The following is a 10,847-nucleotide window of genomic DNA, read 5'->3' as shown; positions in this document are numbered from 1 at the left end:
TGTGTGTGTTCTTGGGGGATCCGTGCTGGTGGTGAAGGTCAGAAAGGAGAAACAGATTGCGAGCAGCGATGCCAATTCCACTGGAGTGATAAAAGCCTTCATCGTGGTCCTACATCACAGCGCGGTAAATCGTCCCTCTCGGCCTGCAGCTCCTGCCAAGAGCTCCTCTTTTCTTCTTTCTTCTTCTCTGCCAGAGGTGTTTATAAATCATAAACTCACCACACAGGCGGAGAAGCAGGACTGCTGCGCTCTATGGACACATATCCATTGTGCTCCCTGTACGTCTGCATGTGGAAGTAACAAATTCACTCTCCCCTGAAAGTTCCCTAAAGGAGCACGGTCTCTTAAATGGGAAATTTTTTATGCCCAGAGCATAAAATAGTGTGGAGAAAATGACGTGTCTGTTTTTTCAACCAGCAACCTGGTTTAAGTTCCCGAGTTAAACTCCTGTGTGTGGTTTGTGAGACGTGTTTCTTATTAAACGAGGAAGCCTATCCTGAACCTTAATGATAGTATACGGTGTCCAGAACTGAAACCAATGTTACAACTGTGTAAACCTCTGTGTAGCGCTGGCTGTTGATGTCACTGGAGTTGGAAGTAAATCAGCTGATTTCACCACTGGACGACACCACAGTATGCTGGGTGACACCACTGTATGCTGGGTGGTCCTCAGAGGGTCTCATTGTCTTCACAGGGTTTCCTCCATTTGCGTTTTGGTCTCTGTTTTCCTTTGTTCTAGTTGAGGCTTGAAGTGTAAGGGTTGTTACTTTCATTTATTGTTTTATTATGTGCCTGTTGTGTAGCCTGTTGAGACTGCTTCTTTAATTAAGGGCTGCACAAATAAACCGAGATTGACACGGCTTAAATCATGGTTACTGGTTTGAAAAGATTGCCAAATCTACATTTTCAGAATTCCTGTTGCAGCAAATGATGGCGTACTGTACAGCTTTTGTTTTTTTTTCCCCCCTTTGCTTGTTTCATTTTTAGTCACACATGGATTTAGGGATTGCAGTCGCAGTTCCAATCAGGTTGGAATATCTCACCAACTATAGGATGGGTTGTCGTGCATATCTGTTTGCAGAGGATGGCACCCATGTCTTTGGTAATCCCCTGACCTTTTCTCTAATGCCACAATGATGTTGACATTTGTGTCTCTCTAAGGATGAATCCTGTAATCACTTCAGTGATCAGATGGCTTTTCATTTGGTGCCACCATCATTAGATCAGTGTTTTAACTTAATAATTACATCAGCCTTTGTCATTACCTCGATAGGGCTGAGCTGCTCTTCCTTTCCGGAAAGGCATCTCTCGGCCGTGAGAACTGGTATCTCCGGCTTGGACTACATGCAACCTGTGTGTGACACTGGATGAACAGATAACCTTCTGCCAACATACCACTACGTCCCCCCTCAAAAATCTTGCACGAGAAAATGTCACGTCATTGTCTCCTCTGATCCTGGTTCTTGTCATCTCATGTCAACGCTACTGCAACCTGCTCTTGCTATTGTTTATCCTCATCGGTCCTACAGTACATCAAAAACATGGCCGTCCACTATGCTATGGCCAATCGGCTTCCTACTGATTCACCCCAAGGGGGGCTCAGCAACTGCTCAACAAAACCACGACTATTCACTCTCCCCACTCCACAATGGTGCATCAAGCTCTTCATTAACAACAGGGCTGCAGGAACTCCACACATGTGTTGTCACCGAGTGAAAACTCATTTGTACAGTCGTCATCTCGGCCCATAAAATAACCTCTCTTGTTGTTTCTAAATGTAGCGCTTGAAGCATTTCAGTATTTATGATCCGGTTGACATGCGTGCATCGTTCTTGTAGCGTCTGGGTTTCATATGTTGCTTTGGATAGAAGCGTCCTTTAAATAAATAAAACTTAACATATGACAGTGATGCACCCTTCAGTCTATTTTAGTATCTGCTCATCAAGCACTTCTGTTTCCAATTTTGGAGCTTGTTTCTGTCAATCTCTGCATTGAGAGACCATTCCCATTAACCGTTTGCTCTTTCTGTATTTGGAGACCGAAGCTAAGTGGCTGGGTGTTTGGAGTTTTGTTGTTTTTGACTGACACTCCAAAGGGCTTTTCACTTGAAGGCTTTTTACACAGACGGGCCAGGAGAAACCATTTGGCACCATTGATGCTGTGGCAAAGTGAAAGCTTATTGTGATTCCCGGTGCCTGGTCTCATTGTAGAGGGTGGTTTTGGACCGTGTCCGAGTGTTTCAGAGGGCGGTGACACCGGCACCAATTGCAGTTAGCACACTGCAGAATCCGCTTAGAAAGGGGAGCCGGGCTGCGGCGGGGAGAACTAAACTGGTCGGACTCAAGAATTAAATTCCTCCATTATGATGGAGTGATGAAGGAGGAGGGGCGGGGGGAGTCGGCGGGAATCTGAAGGATGGAATAGAGAGAGATTACTGTTTGAACAGGCGTACTGGGGGGGGAGAGAAGAAGGGATTTAGGAATGAGACCCGACAAGTTTTATCGGACAGATGAGTTATAATCAAGGATATGGGCAAGGAAAGGCAATGATGGCTTTAGTATTGTGAGTTTATGACCCTTTTAAGTGTTGACCTCACGTGAACCATTAACAACCCCCCGTTGAGTGTGGGAAAAACACACACACACACTTCAGCTCACACAAATGAGGACACACAGCACACACCGTCGTAAGAGTGATTGGCTTATTCCTGTTGTTGCGACCACAAGCCACAGGAAGGAGAACAAACACACACAAGGTCGCTATTGTGAGCTCCAGGCTCTAACACAGATAAGGAAAGGTTAACACGCAGTTATCAGGCGAAAATAACCAAAGGCTATTTATTAAATTTATTTATTTATTTTTTAAAGCGTAATCTGAAGTGATGTGAAAGCCCGAGCAGCACGGCACAGGACAGCAGTGCTGAGTTTTTCTCACTGCTTCTCATACCACAGTATCAAAAAAAAGAGAGGGAGGGGAAAAAAAAAAAAAGCTATGGCTGAGACTTCTTCCACCCCATCACCCACTTAAGCCAGAGCGAAAATCCTAAACCCGCTGACCCTGAGTGGGCCGAATACTGTGGAACCCTGTTTCAAGTCTCTCCAAATAACAATAATCCTTCTTCATCATGTGTGTCTATTTTGCTGCTGGAGAGATTTCAGAGAGAGCGAAAAAAAAAAAAAAGAAAAAAGAAAAAGGTACAGACCACGTCTTGCACACATGGAGAAAGTTATGCCCGTTCACACACCCTGCAGTGCTATCATAAGACACATCGGACTGGTATGGAAGCCTCTCGAAGAAAAAACACAATCCGTACAGCACATACCAGTCTGAGCCGTGGATACCGGCCGACTGAGTCCCAATAATATTTAGCCTCACAATATACCCACACTCAAAGATTTGCTTTTGTTGTAAAAGTGAGCCTCGTTTAACCTTTTCTTGTTTAAAGAGAGCGATTAAATATGATCAACAGTGGCTAATGAATTAATATTTTGCTGAAATTAAACACCGCGGATCCGTCCATCAGTGCACGGTATATAAACTCAACAGGAGAAAGGCGGTAAAACCTTGAATACCTACAGCACTTTGTTAAAACATGACGTGCCAGATGGTTTGTTACACAGAACCATCTGGAAAGGCACCATTAGAAACTTTGGCATGTGATTGGATGAACCATCTGTTTATCGTAGTCAAACTTCAACCAATCATATCAACAGTAGGAGAGCGCTTCCACCAACCAGGCCAGGAGGTAATTCAAACTCTTACCTAAGCCAGGCGAGAGAAGAAGCGAAAACATGTTTTCAATCGAGGAAAAGCCTTCAGTGCCGCTCTTTGCTCTTTTTTCAATGAAATGCACTCTCCAGTTCTGATACAACTGACGCTACAGCAGCAGCTACACTAACCTTTTTAGGAGCTGCCATTGTTGTTTTCAAAAGAACAGTCACGTCTCTCACTTGCTGTCACACCCAAACCACACCCGTATGCTCATGGGAGGCTCATTGGTACAGTTTTTCCAGCGAGATGGTTTTTTAGCGACATCACATGATAAACAAAGCCAATCGCCGGAATTAATGTTTTCGCAAAAAAGATAAATAAGTTATAATTAAACTGATGTTTCTTTATTTTGCAATAGAAAATTTGCTGAGATTGGAATTTGTCTTACTCTCTTGTCACAACGCTGTGGTTATATTTACACACAAAAGTCCCAAGTCCGCAGGTTTTCTTAAAAAATACCCAGTGGTGGTTCTTCAGCCTTGTTGGCTTGTAATAACACCACCGTCATCACTTCCACCCCCTGATGTGATGGAGCATAAACAGTGAATGCGATAGGCCCCAGTTTGGTACAAATGTCAACCCCTGACGTATCTGTGGTTCGTATCGTTAACCGCAAACATTAAATCCTGTCGACCAGGCGGTGATAACACGATCTTGCTCATCCCTCTGTCTTGCAAGGTAAACGTTTGGTAAGGTTGATCAATAATTAATCATCACTTGAGGGTGCACATTCCTGCCTTTTTAGCTTTGTGTGAAAAACAGGGAAACACAAGAACAGTTTTGCATCTCACAGGTCAGAATAAGATGGACAAATAGTTAATTCAGGAGACACTGTAGAGGAAGCGAGGGAGGTGTTTGACTGAGTCGCTTTTGTCTGTTTCCTTTTTATCTTTATCTCTGAAAAGGAAGAACGGGTGTAACTTAACTCCACCCTTGCATTTATATTAAGTTGCTGCATAAATAAAAGGTAAACACTGTGTTCTGTGTTGAGTCAAAACATTAATCACGCTCAAGAGTAACGTAGAGTGTTTACCTTCTGCCAGCTCTGGCTGGGCTTAAATGATGTGCGTGTGTTTTGCGCAGCACGCACACGCATGGGTCCACGTGTGTTTAGGTCCGCCTCCGCGTGCGCGTGCACACGTGCCTTGTGTTTGTGCTTGCCGGTGTGTGCCGACCCATCACTCAGCCCTCAACCGGGCAAACCTGGAGGATTGCGTCACAGGCGGAGAAAAGCGCAGTCCCGGCCAGTAAACTAGTCTTTAATTGCTTTGCAACTGAGAACACATTGCTGGGGAAACAAGGGGCTCATTGTGAGTGCGTGTTCATCTCAGCACACCTCATATTTTCTGCAGACCCTGACCCCCACCGGCTCTGCAGCATTTACAATAAAACACAAAGGCAGCAATTAAAGTGCTAAGTGTTTGCATGCACGCTCGCATGCAGACGCGCTTAACGTGGGTGTCTGCGCTTCTAGATGCTGACGCGTTCCAACAGCAGGTCGAGATGCAGCACGTTACCGGGGAATAATGTGAAGTCAGCTTGCTTGCTGGAGGATGAAGTTCAACACTGAGCTTCTGTGTTTCACTCCAAAAGAGCTGCGCATGATGAGGTATTAAAATGAGTGAGATTGAAAAGTGTGTGTGTGAGTCTCATGATAGATCTGTGTTGGGTGGTGGTGGCGGTGGTCTTGTGATGATGTAAACCAGATGTGGAGTGGATGCAGACTATAGTACCCACTGGAGGGAGAGTGAGGCCTGTGCGTGTGTCTGTTGGTGCATGCACAGCGCCAGCATTGATTACAAATCCAATGTAATTTTGCGTTGCACCAACCACATTTGGCAGAGTCGGACACTGTGCTGACTGGAATGAGCTCATGCTTCACATGACCCATAAATCATACAGACTGCATATAGCCAGTGCTGTCATGGGGCTGGAGAATACTGATATTATTGCTGCCCTTTAAAAAGCCCTCTTAGATAAACTGTCAATAGGTGGCGATTCATGTATTATCTTTTAGTTGATATATTAAGGATTAAGACGGTGAAAAATGTGATTTATTTTAAATCCAGCGCTTAAGACAAAACATCTGACATACAAAAGGTCATTTCACAACAGCACCAGCTGTTAGAAAGGAGCTGAAATTATCCGCGGAACTTCTTAAATGAGCAAAATCTAATTAAAATATCCACCCTGAACAGCGCACACTGGGTTCATCTTGGTGTGTACAATGCTACGTGTGTATCAGCACCAATCCATTTGCCAAGATGGTTTGATCAGGTTAAATTTTTGGAATACATTGTTCAAGTACAAAGAATAGACTCCTTCAAGTGGTCAGATGACTTCAATTCATAAAGACAAAGAACAAGGATCTCATGATATAATTGGGGTAGCTGTGAAAAAAAGTGCAGTGGGAAAACTCTCATGGAATGGATTTATCACTGTATGAATACAGTCTATGTCTGGCTTCTATGCTCTGACCTCGTCACTCTCCTTACAAACCAAACTTGCCTGCGTGGGCTGATGCATGGCCATTTGTCTATGGGGCACCTTCGCCACTGAGGAAAATGTTCTCTGTGGAGAATTAAGATGGATAAATATAGACTCAGCGATCCACTGTCATGCCATACCTGGCTGAAACACAGCAGATGACTTTACAGTGCATTAATTGTAAGCCAGCGAGCGATGTCACACACCGAAGGTGTTTGTATCCGTGTGTTTTAATTCAGGTCAACCTCTCACTAAACTCAGCACTCACCAGAGACTCTGGTTCTTTCTCTTCTTTTCCCCTCTCCTCTCTGTAATGTTGATTGTGTAGTAAAGTACATTTCGCCTTCAGCTACAGTCAACATTACAGTAAGTAAACACCCAGCAATGGTGGTCACCTTTACTGTTGTGCCGCTGCTGCGGTCTGGTTGATAAACAGGTATGAAGAAATTAAGCAATTATTAAGCAAGTAAGTATTCTTTGAGTGCTTGTTCTGTCAGTAAAAAACAGAGCTGAAACTAATGTGACTCTGGGTGTTTATTTCTCCAGAAGGTCTCCTCTAGAACAAGCCAGCTCTGAGCAGCTGCTGCGATTATGTCCCAGGAACATTGGCCGTAAGAGCTAGAAGAGCTTTCACATGGATGTTTTTCAGTTACCATATTTCTGTATTGGATAGTTGCATTGACAGTTTGAAGAAAGAAATGTAAACCTGCCAATCCTGTGTGCAACAAAGACATGCCAACATTCCTCTATAATTATATTTCAATAAAATAGTTATGTAAGTGGGCTTAACACAAGAATAAGATGAAATATGATTAGATAATTACTTTATTAAGGACACAGAGGAAAGTCCATAGCACAAGAAAAACAACAGACAAAAATGTGTTGTTATCATAAATCATGTACTGCTAATTGCTTACATCCCAGATACACAACATTAGCCTCTACTCCAGTCATGAGCCATATGAACCTTTCAAAACAACACTACGGGTAAATATACCCGTGATCGATTCATCCCATAGCTATAAATATTATCATTCATATTTCAGCACTTGAAAATTGGCAGCACGAAAGTACCACAATGCATCATACGGCAGCTGTCAAACAAATACAAAAGAAAAATGCCCTAAGCTACTACAAGGAATACAGGGAATGAAAAATGGTCCGAATGTCTGGCTCGGACCAGCTGCTCTCTCAACTTGATTTTTTTCCCCTCTGAAATGCATCTGAAACTGAATCTACAATTAATTGCATCGCAAAACAAGCACACAAAACAAGCTGAAACTGCCTAAAAGGAGCAAGAATTGAGGCCATTTCTTTGCTCACAAGCAAATCTGTTGGAGAGTAATAATGCCCCTGATCTAAAAACAGGCTTATCCGCTGACTTCCTCGAGCTCACGGGTGGATTGGCAATCGGGAGTACTTTTCCTGGTGGGCCAGTCACTAATGGGCCGATGGACAGCCGTTTTTTTATTTTATTTAATAAAAAATTTTATTTATTTAACTTTTTTTTTTTTTTGCCATGCCTCACCTTGGTAACTATTGTAACTCTTCTGGCCCGGGGAGAGAGACATGCATCGGCTCGGCCCACAGTGCTCAGCTGCAGACACAGCAGAGAGGTCACGATTGGCCCAGTGGCTTGTCTGTCTAAAGAATACCTGGCCCAATGGCCCTATGAGAGGCTACAGAGGCCCAGGGGTCCCACCCACGCATGTTTTAGACCCCCCCTCTTCCAATCACTTTTAATGATGAGGAGTCAATGATGACAGAGAGAGCAAGAGAAAAAAACAACAACACACCAGCACATGAAAAACAAAAATGGAGAAGGAAAGTAAAAAACGCAAAGGCGGTGCGGAAAAATTGAGGGAAAGGAAAAGAAAAGCTCTAGCAGCACAGGCTGCTAAAAGTAAAACAATTACGTAGATGTTTGCTGCAGGGGCCGGCCTGGCCGGGGCTAGCAGCACCGATGCTGCAGCTTCAGCAGCGGGTCCTTCACGTGAGTTTGACAGTGAGTCTGAAGAGAGTGAAGCTCCCATTACCACTGCCCTTATGGTGCAGGAGGAGGCTAAAAAAAAAGTGTTGAGGAAGACTCTCCACCATGTGAAGGAGGTAGTGATACCGTGGTTAGCAGGTATGTGCCTTCTAGAATGGTGTGGATAAACATTAATTAAAATAAATGGTTCAGAATGGTTGCTTAACTGTCTATGAACTTTACTGACATAATAAATAGCAAACTCTGGATGGTGTGGTGTGTTACAACTAAATCTAGTTATCTAAAGTATTGGAAAACAATAACCATATTCACATACTATCCTGATTAATTGATTAGTTACTTTTATTAACCACTTTAGCCCTATTTCATACTTTCATCAAAGGATGCCACACAAAATTGCAGATCTACAAGTTTACAACTCACATGTTGCAATGTGATGTGTTTTGAGCAGGAAGATCTGCCATTTTCACAGTTTTTGATCCTTTCTACCTATGATGACATCCCCCAAATCAGGTCACCAGAGTGTTTAAAGTGCCAACATGCACCTTTCTTCGTGCCCACACTCCAGTTTGGTCATGAAGGACATTGAGCTAACAACTTAACAAATATGTATGCTTTACATATTTTTTTCAGTCAGTGTTTATGGTTTATTGTCCTTTCAACAGTTTAACATTATACAGTTAAAATTAATAAAACACTGATTAACTACTGCTACAATAAAACATCTGCATACATATTACTCATGATGCAGTACACAAATTACAAGTATTTCCTCTTATGTCATGCTTCATTGTCTATACATTATGTTGACTGTACTGTCTTTCTAAAATAAAATTAGTGTTTGTCCATTTTTCAGATCATTATACTATTGTTTTCGATACTCAAGCCAACTAGCCAAAGTTCTGATTGCATGCAGACTCATTATGTGCATGTAATCTTGTTCAGACTTAACCTATTCCACATTATTCCTCTACTTTTCATGTCCAGGTTTGTGATAAGCGACAGGCCCAGTACACCATCTCCTGTGGAGATGATCTCACCAGAGACCCCAAGCAGCCCAGTGAGCCCACCCATAGATTATTTCACCCGTCCCAACCCAGACACCCTTCAGCTGTTTTTAAATCATCATCCTCAACAAACTACAAAAAACCCCAAATGGCAGAAAGTTTTCCGCTGCAAGGATGGCACCATTAGAAGGTGGCTGTCATTAAAAGCAAGTGAGCAACACACTCTGTAGTTATCATTTATTTTATTCAAGGCTTAAGAATATAAAGGGATATAGTTTAGTACAGTGGTGTTATTAAGAGCTTGTGTGTTTGTATGTACATCAACGGAGCGAGTTGGCACAATATCTGCTTGAACGAGACTTGTGTTTCTGCTGATGAAGAAAGTTCATTTTCTGACGAAAAGGTCTATGTCTGTAGAAAGTGTTTCAGCGAGGTTGTCAGGCACTTGGAGTTGCCCTAAAGGGTTATGATGAGACCAGCTGAGGCAATGTACTAGACTGATTCCAAAAAGTTTGGTGAGTATAAATCAAATGCAAACCAAAACCTGTCAATGTAAAGCCATGGTTGAGAAATACTGGAATTTCCTCTTTCCCCAAAAAATCAAAAATATCTAAAAACTTGTCATGTTATCAATGATCACAATGCCATATAGTTGGTGCAAACACGCAATAATTATTATCTAACAAAAAAATACAGTGAGCCCCTTACTGCAGACCATTAATATCTTGTTCTTCTTTGCTACCCAGTGTCGGAAACAAAGATCAAGTGTTCAAACAAAGAGCCATAGATGATAGTAGTCAGCCATTTCTTATCCCTCCCTGATGAAACCTCAAGGAAGTTTAAGGGTCATCTCCAGCTCACACTGGGACTCTGTTGCAGCAGCAACAGTTGTCACGTTCACACAGCAAAGATTCTGCTGATACCTCGGACTCAATTATGTTCCTAACCGTCTCAAACGCACATGGCTCTCCTTCTCTCTGTGTGACCCATTCATACCATTTGGCTTTTATTTGAAAACCTGGACTGATGGTAAAGACTGGCATACCTGACATGGAGCCACAACAACGTTGAGGACTTGTGTGGTTGCAAAGAGCAGAGAAAAAAAAGTGACTATTGTCTATTAATGTGCACACTCTAAAACGCCATTCCATTCCCACACCTACATTATTACGAGTGCATCTCCTCCTGATCCTATTGTGGAAAAATAAGCTGTTTACATTACAGGTAGGCCCCTTTGACCCCCATGAAAATCCTGTGTTTGTCCCCCTTATTTGAGGGTCTGTAGTGGCTCAATCCACAATGGCTGCTCTTTTTGGTAATTTTAATTTAAAACACACACACAACTGACAATTCTTGAAAAACTTGTTTGGAAAAAATCCAAAATGCGTAGGCTTTTATCCAAGATCTGGATGAAATCTTAAAGGTGTAATATTTAAGAATTGCACACCAATCAAATCCATACCCCAAACAAATAGGAATTAGCACATCACTAGAGTAACTGTTGACTGCTGCTAACTGTAGCTGCTTTTAGCTAATAAGCTCAGTCAGCTGTGCAGCTAGCGGTGGCATTAGTTTATTCTGCCCTCACTGGG

This window comes from Sparus aurata, chromosome 7 (assembly GCF_900880675.1).
Source record: "Sparus aurata chromosome 7, fSpaAur1.1, whole genome shotgun sequence".
Classification (NCBI taxonomy): Eukaryota; Metazoa; Chordata; class Actinopteri; order Spariformes; family Sparidae; genus Sparus; species Sparus aurata.
Note: the sequence above shows the minus strand (reverse complement) of the source record.